General features: G+C 39.4%; 1 pseudogene; it reads right to left on the bottom strand.

Moving 5' to 3' along the window:
• LOC117707420 (ubiquitin-ribosomal protein eS31 fusion protein pseudogene) overlaps positions 1-18,848 on the bottom strand; it is a 78,723-nt pseudogene extending 59,875 nt beyond the window's left edge.
• Between the last annotated feature and the right edge of the window lie 1,603 nt (positions 18,849-20,451).

Here is a 20,451-nt window from a genome sequence, read left to right as displayed (position 1 = left end):
ACTTTGTCTCCATATTTGCTCCCTTGAGTATTTTGTTACTCCAAGAAGGACCGAAGCACCCACATTTGGTCTTCCTTCTTCATGAGCTTCATGTGGTCTGTGAGTTGTATCTTGTGTATTGTGAGCTTTTGGACTAATATCCACTTATCAGTGAGTGCATGCCATGTGTGTTCTTTTGTGATTGGGTTACCTCACTCAGGATGATATTTTCTAGTTCTATCCATTTGCCTAAGAATTTCATGAAGTCATTGCTTCAAGTCAAGCTGGAGTGTTACTCCATTGTGTAAATATACCATATTTTCTGTATCTATTCCTCTGTTGAAGAACATCTGGGTTCTTTCCAGCTTCTGGCTATTATAAATAAGGCTGCTATGAACATAGTGGAACATATGTCCTTGTTATATGTTGGAGCATCTTTTGATTATATGCCCAGGAGTGGTGTAGCTGGATCTTCAGGTAATACTATGTCCAGTTTTCTGAGGAACTGCCAGACTGATTTCCAGAGTGGTTGTACCAGCTTGCAATCCCACCAACAATGGAGGAGTGTTCTTCTTTCTCCACATCCTCACCAGCATCTACTATCACTTGAGTATTTGATCTTAGCTATTCTGACTGGTGTGAGGTGGTATCTCAGGGTTGTTTTGATTTGCATTTCCCTGATGACTAAGAATATTGAACATTTCTTTAGGTACTTCTCAGCCATTTGAGTTTCCTCAGTTGAGAATTCCTTGTGTAGCTCTCTGTACCCCATTTTAATAGGGTTATTTGATTGTCTGAAGTCTAATTTCTTGAGTTCTTTGTACATATTGGATATTAGCCTTCTATCAGATGTAGAATTGATAAAGATCTTTTTCCAATCTGTTTATTGCCATTTTGCCCTATTGACAGTGTCCATTGCTTTACAGAAGTGTGCTGACAGGAGCCTGATATAGCTGTCTCCTGAGAGGCTCTGCCAGAGCCTGACATATACAGAGGCAGATGCTCACAGCTAATCATTGAACTGATCACAGGGTTTCCAATGGAGGAGTTAGAGAGAAGACTGAAGGAGCTGAAGGGGTTTTAGGCAACAATACCAACCAACCAGAACTTCCAGGGTCTAAACTGCCAGCCTTCGAATACACATGGGGAGACCCATGGCTCCAGCTGTATATGTAGTAGAGGATGGCCTTGTCAGGCATCAGTGGGAGAAGATGTCCTTGGTCCCATGAAGACTGGATGCCCCAGTGTGGGGGAATTTGAGGGCAGGGAGGTGGGAGTGGATGGGTGGGTGGGGAACACCCTCATAGAAGCAAGGGGGAGGATGGGATAGAGAGTTTCTTGAGGGGAGAAATGAAGAAAGGGGATAACTTCTGAAATGTAAATCAATAAAATATCCAATAAAAAATTAAAAAATAAATGTTAAGAGAAAAAAGTTATTTTTACAGGCAACTAAGGAATGCTGAGAGCAGAAGAAATTCTTAGTAGCAAACCTTTAAAAATTACTGATGGAAAATAAACTCTCATTTACTGTGAATCTAAAACAAACAAATAACAACAACAAAAAACAGTGCCACTGTGTAGGGAACAAGCATTCAGAAGATGACCTTGCAGGTGACAGTTTAGATTCAAACCATAACACATGTCTTTCAGACACATGTGGACAGTACAGTGATTGTCTCTAGAGTCCAGCAGACCTGCTGAATGCTGTGACTTCTGGCAAATTCCTTCCTTAATGACTTTGGATCTGTTAACTCCGATCATTAGATCGTTGTGGAGATTAAGTAAAAGCTCCTTGTTTGTGATATGAATAGTTTGTTTGCAACGATCACTTAATGTTAATATGTGAAAGTGACTGTGGTGAAATGAAGAGTAAAGCTTGCCAGCTTACATCTTTTAATGTCCATGCCCTAGGGGATGGAGACAGTGATGCTTACTAAGAATGACTAGACTAGTCTCAAAGTCATGAGACCTGAGATCACTGTTTTAGGTGGAAGCATCATGTTAGTTACAATGATCCAGTCTTCTGACTAATACACCTACATCCTTGCGTGGAGATATTTTTTAAAGTAATAGAGAATTTCTAAAGGTGCTGATGAATATGTCTAGCTATTATAAAAAGCCAGCAGCACTCAGGAAGGGGCTGTGTTTTAGATGGCTTCTTCCGTTTTCATCTTTTTCCCTCAAAAAGCCAAAGCTATGCATCGTCTTGTGATAAAAGGATGTGTGTCCCATTTGTGTTAGCATGACTTAGAAAAAATTGGAACATAGAGGTCTTTCAGAGTCACGTTGCTGATAGCTACAGACCACTGAGTTTCAGTGGGAATCACGCCTGCTTCTCTCTGACCCAAACAGAGTCCAAGGAAACAAGTCCAAGTGACTCAGGGCTGACTAACCTCAAGCTCTCTCCTCCCTTCTGATGATAACCAAGGCTTCAGTGTTTAGACATGTGATGTCTGATTCTTTCCTAAGTTAAGCTTTGTTAGAAGGATCTTCTCAGCACCTTAATGGAAATAGGTTTGCCCGAGTCTGTTCAGCATACCTGAACTGCATGAGTGGATTTTCTTAGTTTCACACAGAGCTGCCTATTCATGCATGTCTGTGAAGCCAGGTGGACTACTGCCTTGTAGATGTTCTATACACGGTGTCTTTGTTATTGAAAATTGTCACCAGCAGCTTATATGGTAGATTCCTCTGATCTAAAATTTTCTTTCTTTTATGCATGGGTGGCACAAGCCTTCAATCCCAGTACTCAGGAAGCCGAGGCAGGTGGATCTCTATGAGTTCCAGTCCAGCTTGGTCTATGTAGCAAGTTCCAGGTCAGCTAGGGGTGCATTGCACAACCTTGGCTCAAAAATAATTAATTTTACTTAACTTAATAAAAGTTCCTCTCTGTCTCTGTGCCTGATCTGTATTGTATGCTTTTGAATGATGACTGTCAGAAAGTTTGATTGACTTGGATTTTACATGGTGTCATGAAGCCGCATGCCCTAGACCCTGAGGTGAGTTTACTCTTCCCTCTGATAGAAATCAAGTCAGAGAAATGGACTCAGAGTGTCTCACATCCATTTCAATCCACCCACTATTGTTTCAAGATCTATTTTGAAACACATTGTTGGTGAATTTTCTTTTGGTTTTCCTCAAATATGAATCTTTACACGTGGTGAAGTTGATAAACCATGGTGATTTCCCAGGAAAAGTGAGAGTGTTTGATGCTACAGGAACTTTTTGAGGGTTTTGATCTTTCTTTAAACTCTCTTCAAGCAGAACACATGCGCCAGACTTTCACTTAGCTGATATTGCCCTTGACATGAATTGTCTCATTTCCTTCAGAAAATACTAATGGGAATTTTCTGCTGCTTTTAGTGGACAAAATCTAACAAAAACAGGCCCTAGTATAATAAACCTTTGGGTGTTACTTTTTTCCTGTGTTAGCACAAACAGTCCCTTTTATAAACATTTTAAATCAAACCATTAATACCAACAACAATAATTCGATTTTTTTCTAAGTTTGTTTACTGATTACAAATTTTTATTGAAAATGAAAGCTTAAACGGTAGACTATTTGGACTGAAAAAAAAATGTTCATTTAACCTAATCACCTTTTCCTTGTTTCTTCCTGCAAAGCTGGGAACTGGGCTTTGCCCATTCTAGTCAAGGGCTTTTCCTCTGAGACGCACTCCCAGCCCTAAACAAACTATTTTAGCATATGTTAAATATGCTAGCCAGAGATACTGCATCACTTACAGAGATATTGTCTCAGTCCACTTGGAATGCAGTACTAGCATCCCATAAGTTCATTAGCTTAAGCCAGAAACAGTTCTTTGTCACAATTCCGAAGTTAGGGAGTTCACCATCAGTTGGACTTGTGTGTAACAAGGGTTTGCTTTGTGTTTCACAGACGTTGGTCTTCTGGATGTGTCCTCAAGTGGAAGAATCATCAAGGGAGCCCCCTCCCTAGGTTTATTATTCCATTCATGAAGGTTCTACCCTCATGGCCCAGTCACCTCCCAAAGAACGTTATTCCCAAAACCATCACTTTTGAGTTTGAAAACTCAATATATAAATCTTGGGCAGAGAGAACAAATATTTCACTTCCAGAAAACACAAAGTTGCTTAGTAAAAGACCCAATTTATGGCAGTTTCCATGTGTTATATGAAAACGTCTCTTTCAAATAAGCATTCATTTATGTCATAAATATTTATACTCAGATAGGATGCCAGCAGGAGTTATGCTAACCATTGCTCATAGATTATGAATACATACTAAGGCTCATTCTACTTTGTCACCATTCTGTGACAGCTGCATACATCTTCTAGTTCAGATGATGTGTTTCAAAAGGAAAAGAGGGCTGGAGAGATGGCTCAGAGGTTAAGAGTGCTGTCTGCCCTTCCAGAGGTCCTGAGTTCAATTCCCAGCAATCACATGAGCCATCATGGACATCTATAATGAGATCTGGTGCTGACTTCTGGCCTGCAGGCATACATGTTGGCAGAACATTGAATACACAATAAATAAACCTTTTTAAAAAAAAAAAAAAAAAAAGGTGAAAGGAAAAGAGAGAAGTGTTTCAAAGTACTAAAGTCTGAATTTATGAGAAAAATAATGTTAACCTGTTTACCTCGTCTTCCCCCCAGAAGGCATTGTATTTTTAGAGATTCCCAACGTCCTCACTGTTGATTTCATGGCCTTGGTGTTTCACATTGCAACACATGTGAGACTGCAGCGTCATCTCAATGTGATGTGTTTTCTAAAGCAACAAAAGCATCAGCCTCTGCATCAAACGTAGGTGTTCATCTGAAATCATCAGGGCGATGGCAAGTAAGGGGCTTCACTGGTGTGAAGGAAAGATTGTGCTTACTGTAGCAAATGAACTGGCGTGTGTTCTAAGACTCGGCTCTTCAGGACGAACTACAAACCTTCCCTCGCTACCCTGCCTCAGTGGGACGGGACATTTCTTTTGGTTCAATCTTTACTTATATCAGATGTCTATTGGGCACTATTTTGAATGCTTTTAGCCCCCCAGTAATCCAGCCACCACTGTAGCTGTGAAACACTTGCTTCAGTCATACTGGCTGGATTAACAGTTCTCTCTGTGCTTCTGACTTCCTCTTCTGCCAGGATTTCTCTGAAATCTGCAGGTTCAGTACATCCATGGAAATCTTCTTCATATTTAAATCTTTCTAGGTTCAATAAGAGTAGCAGAGCCACTCCTATGGTGGTCATATTGGTTGTAAGGTTCTGGCCTTATAAAACCGATGCCAGTTAGACTGTCAGAGTATGGCTGAAGTTTGTTTTGTTGATTTTCTGACTTTATTAGGTTATAATCTCACCAAAGAGAAGGCCTTGGTTACGTGTTGTATGTGCTTTTTAATATATTTATCCGTAAGAAAGGTATCCTGTAAACACAATCTTGTTAACTAAATGCATTAAAATTCTCAAGTGGGTAAGCTCATCTAAAGGCCAAGATTAAGACCAAAATATGCTTGAACTTGAGGGTTTATTAATGGTGTTTTCTTTAAGGGTAAAAGCTAGAACCACCCTCCCTCAGACTTTTTAAAAATTTATCTATCATCTATCTATCTATCTATCTATCTATCTATCTATCTATCTATCTAATATATATGAGTACTCTCTTGCTGACTTTAGACTCACCAGAAGAGGGCATCAGATCCCATTACAGATGGTTGTGAGCCACCATGTGGTTGGTTGCTGGGAATTGAACTCAGGACCTTTGGAAGAGCAGCCAGTGCTCTTAATCACTAAGCCATCTCTCCAGCCCCTCCTTCAGCCTTTTAATAGTCTCAAAAAAAAAAAAAAAACCCATGGTATGTTACATTAATACAATATGAAATGTTCTGTATTTTAAAAGTCTTTTATTAATAAAAAATTAGAAATCTACATAAGTAGCATGAGATTTTTAAGGCTGTGTATAAGATGAATATTTGTATTAATTAATACACACGCCAGATAGTGTGGTATAGAAAAAACAGTCACTAAATTATACACAAAGGCTCACTGGCCATGAAAGACTTAGAACTATAAACAGCCCAAAGAAGTCATGGTGTCACACACTCTCCTTTTAGAAAGGCACATACTCACCTTGGTTAAGAAGGAAGCTGCGAGTGGTGGTACACTTGGTGAACGGCTTGAATGGCTTTGAGACAAAGCTTCCTCACAGAGGAACGGCTGGTGCTGTGTAGTTCCCCGAGCTCTGTGATATTTTCAGCAAAGAAGTGTGAGGCAAAAGGATGAGTTAAGGTCAGACCTTTTATTCCACTCTCCCCATGTTCTAGCCTATTCTTCTGCTCCAGCTGCCAGTGAATACCACCATGCACTTAATACAACTGTTTCTTGAATGAGCACAGAGGTTTAGGCACAAGCAACATGACTCTAAAGCCTTTTCTCATATATATATATACATACATATATATTTCATATATATATGTATATATATACATATATATATATGAAATGACTCCTCAAAAGCTAGTGTATTGAAGACTTGACCCCCTAGTGCAGTGATTTGCAGTGATTTGAGTGGATCACGAAGACTCTCCCTTCGTCTGTGAGTTAATCATTGATAGATGTCTTCAGAATTTGATGAGCTACAAGGAAGTGATGGAATTTGGGAAGTGAGACCTTACTCTATTCTGTCTGCCTGCTTCCCTTCCTTCCTTCCTTCCTTCCTTCCTTCCTTCCTTCCTTCCTTCCTTCCTTCCTTCCTTCCATCCTTCCTTCCTTTTTTCCTTCTACCCTTACTGCCATCATTCCTTGCTTTTTTTATTCTGTAATAATAACATTTTACAAACAAAATGTTTGTTTAGAAACAAACCAACACAGAAAGAAAGTAACAATCTGGCTTGTATTTCCAGGTCATAGTCCATCACCAAAGATCACTTTGATACCACGTGAATCAGAACCATGGAAGAGTACTGCTGGCTGGCTCCCTTGTAGGTTTCTGCTTGGCTAGACGTCTTATACACTATAGAACTACCTGGACAGACGATGTGCCACCCACAGTGGACTAGGCCCTCCTAATCCTTTATCAGCTAAGACAAACTCCCAGAGGTCAATCTGATGTAGGTAATCCTGAGTTGAGACTCCATTCTCAGATGACTATAGACTGTGAGAACTTGACAGTTAGACCTAAGATAAACTTTGTTGAAAATAATGGGTACTTGAGGACTAAATCTTGTCCCTATTTTGTTCCCAACCTTGTTCTCTTTCCTGGATTCCATGAGGTACTATCCTTCACCATAACCTTCTGCCATGGTGTTCTGCCTCACCATAGATCACCTCAGAAACAATGGAGCCAAGCTACCACAAACTAAACCCTCTAATACTGTAAGACAAAATAAATCTTCCTGTCCTTGCATTGTTCTTATGTATTATGTCATTGTGATGTAAAACTAACAGTGTTATTGACTTTTAATAATGAAATCTTATAACACAAATAAACATATTTCTCATAAAAATAGCTGTATGTTTATCAGCCAAGATAAATAGATATTTTAGACCTTTGTTTCCTCAAAATTGATTTATTCCCTTTGGTATCTCCTTTATCGTTTTCCTTTTGAATAATGCAATTGTGTTTATGTTATATCATCTTTATTTACTTATTTACACCTAATTATACTTATTTAACATATATTATCCTATATTATATTATATAACATTTTTAATGATTATTATTATATATTTATTATATAATTATTTATATAACAATTATATAACATATATTATCCTATATTAATATTATCCTACAGTTTCTCATGATTTATTTTTTTAATTGTTTTTTATCTTGGTTTAAAATTTGTAATCATGCTTATTTATAGGGACTCATGGATGACATAGTGTGTATGGGGGCACATGAATGACAGTGTGTATGGGGACACATGAATGACAGTGTGTATGGGGACACATGAATGACAGTGTGTATGGGGACACATGAATGACAGTGTGTATGGGGGCACATGCATGACAGTATGTATGGGGGCACATGAATGACAGTATGTATGGGGGCACATGAATGACAGTATGTATGGGGGCACATGAATGACAGTGTGTATGGGGGCACATGCATGGCATAGTGTGCATGTGCAGGCTAGAAGACAACTCATGGGAGTCATCCCTCTCCCTTTCTCTACCTGAGATCCATCTCAGTGACCTATTTCAGCTTTAATCCAGATAGTTTTGATTGACTTGTTCTTAAGTTCATCAATCCTTTTTTCCAGTGATCTATCTCTACTCTTTAACATGCTGAGTGTGATTTTTACCTCAAATATTATACTTTTCCTTTTAGGACATTGAAGGGCTTCATTTGATTTTGAGTTCACTCACAATTAGCCCAAAATTCTCTTACACCTTTTTTTAATCAAATCAATTTTATAAGGTCCCATTTGTCAATTCTTGATCTTAGAGCATAAGCCATTGGTGTCCTGTTCAGGAACTTTTCCCCTGTGCCCAGGTATTTAGGAGAGGATGGCCTTGTCAGGCATAGGTGGGAGAGGAGGTCCTTGGTCCAGTGAAGGCTGGATGCCCCAGTGTGGAGGAATTTGAAGGTGGGGAGGTGGGAGTGGGTGGATGGGTGGGGGCACATTCTCATAGAAGCAGGAGGAGGGGAGATGGGATAAGGGGTTCCTGGGTGGGTGGGGGAATGGGGAAAGGGGATAACATCTGAAATGTAAATAAAATATCCAATAAAAAAGAATGCAATGTGGAAAATAATCAAATCAAGTTAACCTGGGGCTCAATGGTGTTTCCTTTTAAAATATTTTAGTTCATATTTTATTATCAATAAGTTAGGACTTAGAATCTAATTTCCACAAGAATACAAAAGACTACACCCATACCCCACCCCAAATCCTTTATGCCTTCTGAGGAAATGTTGCTGTGTAAGTTAGATTTGCCTCTAAATTGTATTTAGTATTCAGGGCTTTTCTAAATATTATCCTGTTCTGTCAAAGTTATCATCTAACACTGTCTTAGTTTAGTCTCTGCAACAATGAGAGACTAGTTCTTCTATCGATTTATTCACCCACAAGGAATGTCCATTCTTCCATCCTGGGAGAAAAGCAGCCAAGTTTCTTTTACAGAACATAAAAAAGCTCACTTCGTTGCACAGTTTAGTTTCAAAAAGCTTCTCTGGGCATCCCTGTCTGGATCTCAGGGAAGAAAGACTCTGTAATTCCAGTTTACAGACTACCACTGGGGAAAATCACACTGGGAGGAACCCGGACAGTTGTTTGCATGATAGCCACAGTAAGGTACTTAGCATCCTCTTCACTTGTACAGTCCTGGATTCCTTGTCCAAGGAAATGTGCTGACCATGGTGGACTGGCTCTTCCCACATCAATTAACATAGGACAGCCCACTATGTCTGTCCATGCTTACAAGCCAAGCTGATCAGGACAGTTCCTTACTGAGATTCTCTTCCCAGATGATTCTGGATTGCATCAAGATGACAATTAAAGCTAACACACTGCTTATTTTTTCCCTCCCTGGTTCATTTGTTCTGTCTCTTCCCAGAGTCAACTATGACCTTCAGGGTTATATTTACTTAAAGCCTTGTATTTACATTATTTCAAAGTCCACAGAATATATTTTGGTTTCAAATTCATAAAAAAAAAAAAAATGGTATCACACAGTATGAACTGCCGTCAGTATTCCTACACTTTTAGGTAGAATCTTCAAATAAGGGTTCGTGCCTGTTTCATTCACAGATGTATGTGACTTGATAATTGGCATTAACCCAAGGTAGGAATGCAACAAATATTTGTTACTTGAGTGAATGGGAGTTAATTCTTCTAGATAGTTTCATTTCTTCTCACATGAAGCTCAGAAACTTGACTTAGTTCCTTACTGAACACAAAGGTCAGATGCTTTGGGGGATGGCTTACTAGTCTTTCTAATGTAGCCATTTCCTTGTGTTTAGATAAAACTAAGCAGTAATAGGTAAGCCCATTTTAGAAATATGAAATGGCTTCCTGCTTATCATACTATGTGATGTTGTGCCTAAGCCAGAAATAACTTCTTAAAGTAATGAGTTTCACCGACACAGAAGCACAAAGATAACACTAAGCAGAGATTTTCTTTTGTATACTGCTGACTATCAACCTGCTCTACAGAACAATTGTTTAACCCAACAAGAGCTAAGAGATGCAGGTATCTGACCAAGCATTTACAGTATTAGTATCTTACAATATCTATACCACTTTATGATGTCATTGCTAGCATATTATATACATCTTTTGTTCAAACCAAGTCTCTCTGTGTAGCTCAGAGGGACCTCAGATATTCTTTTATATTATTTTAGTTGATTACTTTACATCCTGCCCAAAATTTCCCCCCTCCTATTCTCCCAGTACCCCCTCCCCTCCCCTCACCATCCCACTAACCACTTATCCTTTTCTCTTTAGAAAGGGAAGGCCTCCCATGGATATTAACCAGCCTTGGCATATAAAGTTACAGTAAGACAAGGCACATTTTCTCCTATTGAGGCTAGAAGAGACAGCCCAGTAGGGAGAAAGTGTTCCAAAGGCAAGTAACAGAGAAAGACCCTGATCCCACTGTTAGGAGTTAGGAGTCCCACATGAAGACCAAACTACACAACAGTTACCTATGTGTGTACTGCCTAGGTCAGTCCTATGCATGCTCCCTGGTTGGCTGTTCAGTCTCTGTGGGCCCCTGTTGAGGGCGGGAGTGAGGGTTAGGGGTAGAAACAGGAAGGATTATATCAGGGAGAGTACTGGGAGAGACAAGTAGAATAGAGTGTGTCTCTGAAACAAGCTAGACCAGTAGAAACTCCCAGAAATCTATGAGAGTAACCCTAGCTAAGATTCCTAGCCATGGGGAATATGGAGGCAGAACTGACCAACTCCAACAACCACACAAGACTTCCAATGAAGGAGTTGGAATACCAAGGCAACCACAAAATCTTCAACCTACAATGTGTCTTGCCTAGAAGGTGTATAGGATTAAAGATAGAAGAGAAATTGAGGGAATGGCTGACAAATGACTGGTCTATCTTGAGACCCATGCCATGAGAGGAAGGCCATCCCTGACACTATTAATGATATTCTGCTGTAACTTTAATTTTTACAAAGTCTACTTTTGTTGATTGTTCTCAAATGCTTTAATCTCCATTGTAGCCCACCACCCACCAGAGGTAGTGGCAAAAAAGGATACGGGGAAAATAGACCTGCTTAGAAAGGTTCTTTGAAGCAACTCCCCTCCGTGTTGTCTGGAAATTGGCAGTTCAGTTCACAGGTTAGCTTCAGTAGCTCTGTTCACTCACAAACACTTCGCAGATACACCAGCAATCCAGTTTGGTAGAGTCAGGATAGCAAACACAAATTAGCAGCGGTAGCACTACCTAGCAGAGACAGCCAGTCCTCAGTCTCAGCAAAAGTCAGCAGGAAGGCCCCAGAGGGACACCAGGAGAAGTTCTCAGGGAAGTAAAGATCAGCAAAGACTCGAGACCAATAAGTGTTGTACAGCTTGCTCTACCAGCAAGCCTAGCTCTGCCTCCATCACTGTCCATAGAGTTCTATTTATACTCCCTCCCTCCATGGGTCTTGCCTCAGCACTTGTCTTGCCTCAGCATGTGAGTCTGTCTCATTTGACATCACTCTGCCAATCAGCCCATGTCCACAGAAGTGGCAAGAAACTGTAGCACACCACCAGAAGTTTTAGGTGCATTTCTCTCTATGGAGCCCTGACAAATGGAGCTCAACTACACAATGTAAGATGGACCAATACATATGTGTTGTTAGCAAAGAATCCCTCATCATATGTGTCCTTTCACGTGCTTGCTTTAGCAGAACATCCTTTTTCTTGTGTCTGCTTCAGCTAAATATTCTTTCACAAGGCTCCCTTAGCCTTTCACATGTGTCCACTTCAGGAAAACACTCCTTCAAGTGTTTGCCCCAGTAAAATACCATCCAACACAACTGACTTTCCAAAGAACCCTCAAGTTTCCACTTCATTCTGCCATACTAGCAGACAGGAGCCTAGCATAACCATCACCAGAGAGGCTTCACCAAGTAACTGATGGAAACAGATGTAGAGACCCACAGCCAAACATTAAGCTAAGTTTTGAATATCCCATGGAAGATGGGGCAATCCCAAGGATTGTAGGAAGCAGAGGTGTCAGGGACACTACAAGAAACCATAGAATCAATTAACCTGGGTCCATAGGGGCCCACAATGACCTCAGATCCTTAGATTTTCTATGTAGCCCTGACTGGACTTGAATCTAAAATCTGACTCAGCCTCATAGACCACCATTATTCTTAAGATAGGGTCTCACACAGCCTAGGCTAGCCTATATAACTGAGGATGACCCTGAACTTTTGATCTTCTTGCCTTTACCTCCCAAGTGCTAGGATTACAGGTGTGTATCACCACCCCCATTTTATGCAGTTCCAGAGACTCAAGCTAAGGGGTTTATAAATATTAAACAAACTCTCCACATGATGCACCATTTCCTTCAATTTAATTTTTTCCTTCCAATGGGAACTTTAGAGGTTACTCTTTTTAAATGTCAGTTTCCTTTTCTAAAAACTTATTCTTACAATGCATATTTTATATGTATGTCATATAATTTCTGTGTTGTAGAATGGCAGCCTGAAGTCCTGTGTGATAAAACGTCTAAGCTGTAGGATGCTTATTAACATTTGCTAATGTGTTTAATCTGAAAGACAGCACTTACAGTCTGAAGTTTTATAAATGAGAAAGCAATGCAGTGGAGGAGAGATGGCTGCTTTGAGATTTCGGGAGCTCTGTAAGCTGCAGAAAGGAGCCAATCTTCTGTGTGTCTACTATGTTGCCATGGACTCCTATTCATTAGCAAGGCATTCCTGTGTGTTCTGCTTTGAAATACTGGAAATTCCCTGAGAACTTTCCCAGAAAGCTGCAAGCCATTTAAAGGGAAAGAAAACTGAAAGTCTGTACAAACACAATATGTGGGCAATGAACCTAAGAAAGTAGAAGCTTGGCTTTTTCTAAATGGTGGTATTTTTGAAAGATATAATAATGTTCTTTCTGTCTTAGACATGGGTGTATGCATTGTTGTCTCCTGTGTTGGAGTTTTTCCTAGTCTATAATCAACCAAAAAATGTGTTTATTGACTCATAATACTTAGCATTGTTTGAGACAGTGGGAGCGCTACAGAAGAATCTGTATACTCTCTGCCCTTCTAGAGCTTTCCACTAAGGACAAAGAATAAAATCAGCATGTTTAAGGCACAAGGCAAGGCAAGATGAACTTAACTGCTCTAAGTGCCGAACTATAATGTACAAACTGTTAGTAACATACCATTGATGGAAGAAGGAGGCATGAAGTCCAGGACTTGGATCCAGAATTCTGAAAGTCTATTTTCCATTTCTGAGTGATGCGTGGGTGTTCTTTCTTACACCCAGTGGGTAAACTGAACTCATTAGTTTTATTCATTTTGTTTATCTTACAGATAACAATAGAAATCTTAAGGAGAGATGAATAAGACTTACAACAATTTGAGAAAAAAAAAAAACCCATGGAGGAAATAGAATTATTGTGGGCATTAGCGTTGGCAAAGAGAAGAACAACCAGAGTAAACACAGTGGGTGAATAAGGGTGTAGGGTTGGTGGGTGGCAGCCAGAGTGGATTGGAGTTTTGTGGGGAAGTCCAAGACCAAAATCAAAGTTGAACAATCTGAGAGTGCAAGAGGGGAGTTGGGTAGGTGTTTGAATGACTAGGGATAGAGGCAAAGGAAGAAATTTGATGCATATTTTAAAATATCCACAGGTTATAGGTTTTAAATTTGGTTACAGCAGTAGTTCTCAATCTTCCTAATGCTGTGACCCTTTAACACAGTTCCTAATGTTGTGGTGACCCCTACATAAAATTATTTTTGTTGCTACTTCATGAGTCATAATGTAAAGAACAGATATGAGGGATAAATTATGTGTGCTCCCTATGAAAGGGTTGTTTGACCCACAAAGAGGTTGAGACCTACAGTTGAGAATTCTGGGTTACAGGAGCTGAAGGAAAATGATTGTGGCTTTGGTATCCTTGTAGGAGAAAACAGGAAACTGGTATGACAAAGAGGAGCAGCAACTGAATCACACAGTGATGAGGGTCTCCTCCCACTATTGCTAAAGAGGCATGGATGAGAAACACTACAGAGAAGAAAATACTCACTGAAAATACTTGCTGTCTTGGTAGACAGCAAGAGGAAGGAATGGGCAGGAGTAATGAACTCTATGCTCTACAGGGCCTGGGAGATCTCATTGCCAGTGACAGCACAGAGGTTGTGAATTAGAACGAGATAGGATAATTTGATCTTTCCCGTGTGGAGTTGACATGGCAATGAAACTGGGCGATGGCAGTACAGTAATGTTGCAAAATCGCATAGAAATATTCTGATAAGCATATTTAAATGCAAAATATCCCATCCACAAATGAATCCCCATAGTATATCATGCAAAACATGCAATTAAATATTCAATACTAACAGCATTTTAGTAGAATGTCGTACAAGAAAATCGAGACTGTTTCTCTGACTGAAAGTTGCCACCAAACTCGCCACTATTCTTGTTCATTTCTACTTCAGATCTGTCCATGCCCTATACATACCTGAATTACAGCATACGTACTTTCCTGGGTGGCAAATGCTTTTCTTCCTATTGGTGGTGATGCCTAGGTGTGACAAACCACCTAATGAGGTTTTAAATAAATGTGATTCTATGCCTTTTTTAAAATGTGAAGAATAATACTATAGAAATGAAATCTATAAAAGTCCAAGGGACAGATAGAATCAAGGAGGCAGATTTTGATTCAATACAAAAAGCACTTTCTTAAAATGCAAACTACCCATAAATGGAAAAAGCTAAGCATATTCCCTCTTCTGGAAATCTTGTAGCAGTAGCTCGACTCTGTGGAGATTCTATATATAGAATTCTTACTTGGGGTTAAGTCTGAGAGACCTCCATAGCAATTTTTCTATCATCTTCCTCTTGTGTATCATGGGTAAGGAGAAAACTTGTACCATTGTGTCCTCTTGCTCGACTGGGGGCTGGGGTCTTTAATTAGACATTGAGGGTGGAATAATGCATAGCGTGAACCTATCTACATGACTTTACATATAGTAGGAGATGCAGGTAGCAGACGGACAAATGCTGTCCTAGAAGTAAATATATGGTACTCAGGGAGCATATGGATCATCTTTAGGGTGCCAAAGAATACTTTAGGAAATAGGTGACATATAATCTGAAACATCAACCATTAAACTGAACTTGATTGATGAAGATAGAGAGACTTTAGCCACTGTAATCCGTTTTCATGTTCAGTCTTTATGATATAGGACCACTGATAGATTATGAAGCTTAGAAGGAGGGCTCTCTATCAGACAAAATGAACTACATTCTCAAAAGTGCAAAGACAATCTTTATGTATAAGATAATATTGTGATGTATTCATGACTTGCTCAGGTGTGTGTGTGTGTGTGTGTGTGTGTGTGTGTGTGTGTAATTTGGACACTGAATCTTCCTTATCCAAGGCTGCTAGATTAAATTGGATTGGTCCATTGACCTGAGCAGAGGCAAGGCAGAGTAGAGGGAGGGAGGGGATTATAGAAAAGCTAAAAAAATTATAGCACCAAATTGTTGACTTTATTACTGTAAATGTCAAGTAATATAAAGATTGAATCAACTATTTGCGGGTAAAATTTTCCCCTCTCAGAAGAAGATAACATGGAGGGTTTTTTTTTGTTGTTGTTGTTGTTTGGTTGGTTTTTTTATTTTTAGAGGTAAGAAAAAAATGTGTTGGCAGTAGTTATGGGAAACAAAACTATAAAGACTACTGAAAATCTATCAAGTGTGCCTCTTCCAGAACTTACTTCGTCATACCATTGCCTTGGTAATTGTTTCTAAACTTCCCTCTCATGGTAGTTCTCTGGAGTCAGTGAGAAACTGATAGGAGCCACAGAAAGGGCCAGAGTTTTGAGAATAAATTAAAATTATCCTGGTATGTAAATTTTAGCGATGAATATAGATCTAAGAATACTTTTAAAAACTGAATCAACAATCTGAAGCTAGAAATGTACTAAAGGATTCATTGTGATTAAGTTGGAACACTTCAAGAGTGCAAAATGGGGCTCAAAAGATGACTTCACCATTAAAGGCTAGGCTCACAACCGAAACTATAAGAATGCAAAGCTTTTAACACTTTGGAAATTTCTAGAATGCCATTAATCAAGAGGAAAGACTAAACAAAGTAAATCTTGTGGGTTTTTTTCCTTGCAGACTTGATATTACCCCAGAGAGTATCTGTTAAGAAGAAACTCAAAGTTCTTAAGTTTACACTAAGAGTCATTCAGAAAAACATATTTTCTTTAAAAAAAAAAAAAAAGTTAAAGAGTGTCAACCTGTACTTTAAGGGTATCATTTTAGTCAATTGGTTTTTATAAATTATTTTTGGTAACTACATGAACAAATGTCCAGCAAATTTGAAGTCATTAAGATTGCTATATTTTCTAATGAAGACCAAACAAAACCACAAAACCAAAATGTTCTGAGGACTGCTGTTCGTTTCTCCCTACAGTCACCACTACTATTGTCTATCTTATTGCTCAGGCCAAAACCACAGGAGTCAAAACTGGGTATGGGAGAGCATACTACTAATCCCATTACATGGGAGGATCATCACAAGTTCAAGACCAGCCTGGGCTGCATAGTCAATTTAAGATCAGATCAGCCCAAGGCTATATAGCAGAATAAAATAAAATAAAATAAAATAAAATAAAATAAAATAAAATAAAATAAAATAAAATAAAAGTTGTCCACAGTCAACCTGTCAACACATCCCATATAGTTTATCAGCTACCTCCAAATCTACTTGAACGGCTTCTCACAGCTTCTGTCACTAGCACCATGACCCAAAACACTAACATTTCTCTTTAGAGCCCAAGATAGCACTAACATTCACAGTGCATCAGCTGTGAAAACCAAAATTTCCCCAAACCTTGACAAATGCCCTCTGGGAAGTTAGAGGACACCAAGTCACCTCATGATTATTACCCATTATTAGTCTTCTTAATTGCTCCATGTTACCCTTCTATATTCCACACCCCATCCAGAATCCAGAATGATGTTATTAAGGTGTGCAAGAACCCCGAAAGACCATAGGTAGCCAAGTACAGTGATTAGATTTGTCTCTTGAGAGAAAGAACTTGTATAGAAGCAAGACGCATAGATCTGAGGTCAAAGATATCAGAAACTTGATGTCTTAGGGTTGCTATTCCTGCACAAACATCATGATCAAGAAGCAAGTTGTGGAGGAAAGAGTTTATTCAGCTTTCACATCCACATTGCTGTTCATCATCAAAGGAAGTCAGGACTGGAACTCAAGCAGGTCAGGAAGCAGGAGCTGATGCAGAGGCCATGGAGGGATGTTACTTACTGGCTTGCTTCCTCTACCTTGCTCAGCTTGCTTTCTTATAGAACCCAAGACTACCAGCCCAGGGATGGCACCACCCACTATGGGTCCTCCCTCTTTATCACTAATTGAGAAAATGCCTTACAACTAGATCTCATGGAGGCATTTCCTCAACTGAAGCTCCTTTCTCTGTGATAACTCCAGCCTGTGTAAAGTTACCACACAAAAGCAGCTAGCACACTTGGAGAAACAAAAAATCATACAGCTTTGGGGGGTCAAGAGTATGTTACTCTGATCCTGGCTCTGCCATTTAAAAGCTCTAAGGCCTTAACCAAGCTTTTGCCTTCTTGGGCTTCAATTTCTATATCTATATGATAGGCATATTTACTCTAATCCTCGAGATGGCAGGAGGATTAAATAAGTCGACATGTTAGAACATAACATTGTGCCTGACATACTGTTAGGAGCCATGCTGCGTTTGCTGAAGTAACTATACACTCGCCATTATAAGATGGCGCTGGCTTCCTGTTCCTGGTTCTTCTTGGCCTTGGTGTCTGCAGCTGTGTGCATGCGTAGGCGAGAATTTTCCCGCTGATAGTACTATCAGTGGATATGTAAATGAGACCCCAGTCTGTAAGCCAATGAGGACAGATCATGTCTCTTTGATAGTATATAAGTCAGTACATTCTGGGGCTTGGGGTCCTTCCTTTGTTCTCCATCTTGCATCCTTCTAACTAAAAGAGCTGTAACAATAAAAGATGCTGCCAGAAGAATCTTGAGTGTGATGTGCTCCTTATCAGCGAGGTAGCGTGTCGCAACATACTGTAAGCAGTAAGTGACTAGCAGCTAATAAAGCGTCTGAGGTAGTAATAGTAGAGTTTTGGAAAGAGGGTAAATTGTAGAGATCTTAAAATAAGCAAGTTTGAAAAACTGACAATTTCAGGTTTGGAGATTATGGAAAAGTAAAATACAGTTTTCAGCCTTTTGACACTGCAGCTTTGTAGGTAAAATGAAGTGAACACTGTAAACTTTGAGGAGAAGAAGAAGAAGGGGAAGGGGAAGGGGAAGGGGAAGAGGAAGGGGAAGTCTCTCCTGCAGAAAAAAGTTTCTTCTGCTTCCATCCTTCATGCCATCTCTTCCCTGCCATCTTGTCTTCCTTCCATCAGTCATATGTACACTAAACACAAAGCTGTGTTTAGAAAGAAAAACTACAACTTTAATTTCACTAAATCAAATCTAGTGTTTTCACCAATTGTCAATTTAGGGGGAAGAAAAAGAAAACTACAGAAGGTAACAGTACCTATGACATAAAAAAATTCTGTCTTGGCCTTATTGAGATGTCTTAGCTGGTAAAAGTGCTTGCCACAGCCTGATGACCTGAATGAGATCTCAAGCACCTACATGGTTAAAGGATAGAACCCACTCTCCCAGGTTGTTCTCTGACTTGGACATGTTCGACATGATATATGCAAGTCCCCCCAAAATAATAAATCTAAAACTATAAATACATTTTTATGTTATTTTGAAGTTGCCACACGTTTTTCAAGTATGATTTTTATAAAATTATAGTATTCTATGTAATCCAAGCAAACATCATTCTAAGGAGTCACTAGACATCTCCAAATGAATACTCTCCAAATATATTTGACAGGAAAAGGTTGAGACTTCCTGCTGGTTCATCACTGGAGCCATATGTCTGCATCACTCTCTTAAGTTGTTTCTGTGTGCTCCTGTCCTTCTGTCTGTAAGCCCCAACTGTCACCCTGTGTTCCTCCAAAGCAAACATTCATGTGACTTCATGTGCCTCTCACTTGTTCTGACCACTCTTTGGACCCTTCACTTTTCACCCAGTCTTAAGATGTAAGAATGAAAGAAGAAACTTATATGGAAGTTACCAGACAGCATGAGGATCACTTTGCTCAGGCTAACGTTTCATGGCATGTGAATTCCCTGAGATTCATCAGGCATTGGCACTAAAAAGAGAGAAAACTGTGTTAAAGGACGGAGTTTGCCAAGGTTGGGCAAACAATGTTTGTAAAGCTGTGACTGCATGTTCTAACAGTCTTCGAGACATTAAACAGAGTGAAGAGAAGCACATTTTGTTCTCTGTCTCGATGGATTTAGCACAGTTGGTTAGCGTGGGGAACAGGTGGAATATTTAGGATATTTTCATTTCTTGAATCTGTCTTGAATGTGATGTTGATGATTACTGTACGTACAAATCTTAGGCAAACATCCACTTTGCTCTGAGCTGTTGATTTTTCATAAATGGATGCATGACACCTGCTGGCTGACTGTGGAGTTTACTTAGTCTGTTGAAGTGAAGTTTATGAATTTTACATACAGTGAAATCCATCGATTGCGAATATATGAGGCTATGTGGTTTTGATCAGTGTGCATGCTTACATAACCACCATCACAATCAGGATTCAGAAGAGTCCTATCATTTCCCGTGGTTTCCCTGCACACATTCATAGTCAAGTCTGTCTTCAGGACCAGGTGAGCGCTGACTTGCTTTCTGTTCTAATAGCATCACATTTTCTAAAGCGTCGTATGCATGGAATCGCAGTGTATGTAGTCCTTTGTGCCTGCCTTCTTTCCTTTAATTTAATGCTTCATAGATTCAGCCTGGCTGGTGCAAGTATCAGTCATTAGCTCTTTAGTATTCGAAGTAACCTTTACAAAATGAGTAAATTGCAATGTGATTATCCTTCAATAAATAATAGAAATTTGGGCTATTATCATGCTCTCTCTCCACACATATATGTACATGTGTGTGTATATGTGTGTGTGTACACTTTTAAACTTGGCATGTAACTGTACATATTTATGAAGCACAGTGTAGCATTTTGATGCATTTTAACAAAATGCAATGACCAGAGAATGACAATTGGTCTATCTATTGTTTCTGTAATTAACCATCTCTTTGTATTGAAAGCATTCAAGATCCTCCCTACTAGCTCTTTTGAAATATCCAATTAGCTGTTTTCCACCAGTTATCCTACTGGGCTGCAGAACACTAGAAATTATTCAGCTCACCCACAAGAACCCTCGA

Source organism: Arvicanthis niloticus, chromosome 4 (genome assembly GCF_011762505.2).
Source record: "Arvicanthis niloticus isolate mArvNil1 chromosome 4, mArvNil1.pat.X, whole genome shotgun sequence".
Taxonomy (NCBI): Eukaryota; Metazoa; Chordata; class Mammalia; order Rodentia; family Muridae; genus Arvicanthis; species Arvicanthis niloticus.
The sequence above is the reverse complement of the archived record's forward strand: the minus strand, read 5'-3'. Positions and strand labels throughout refer to the sequence as shown.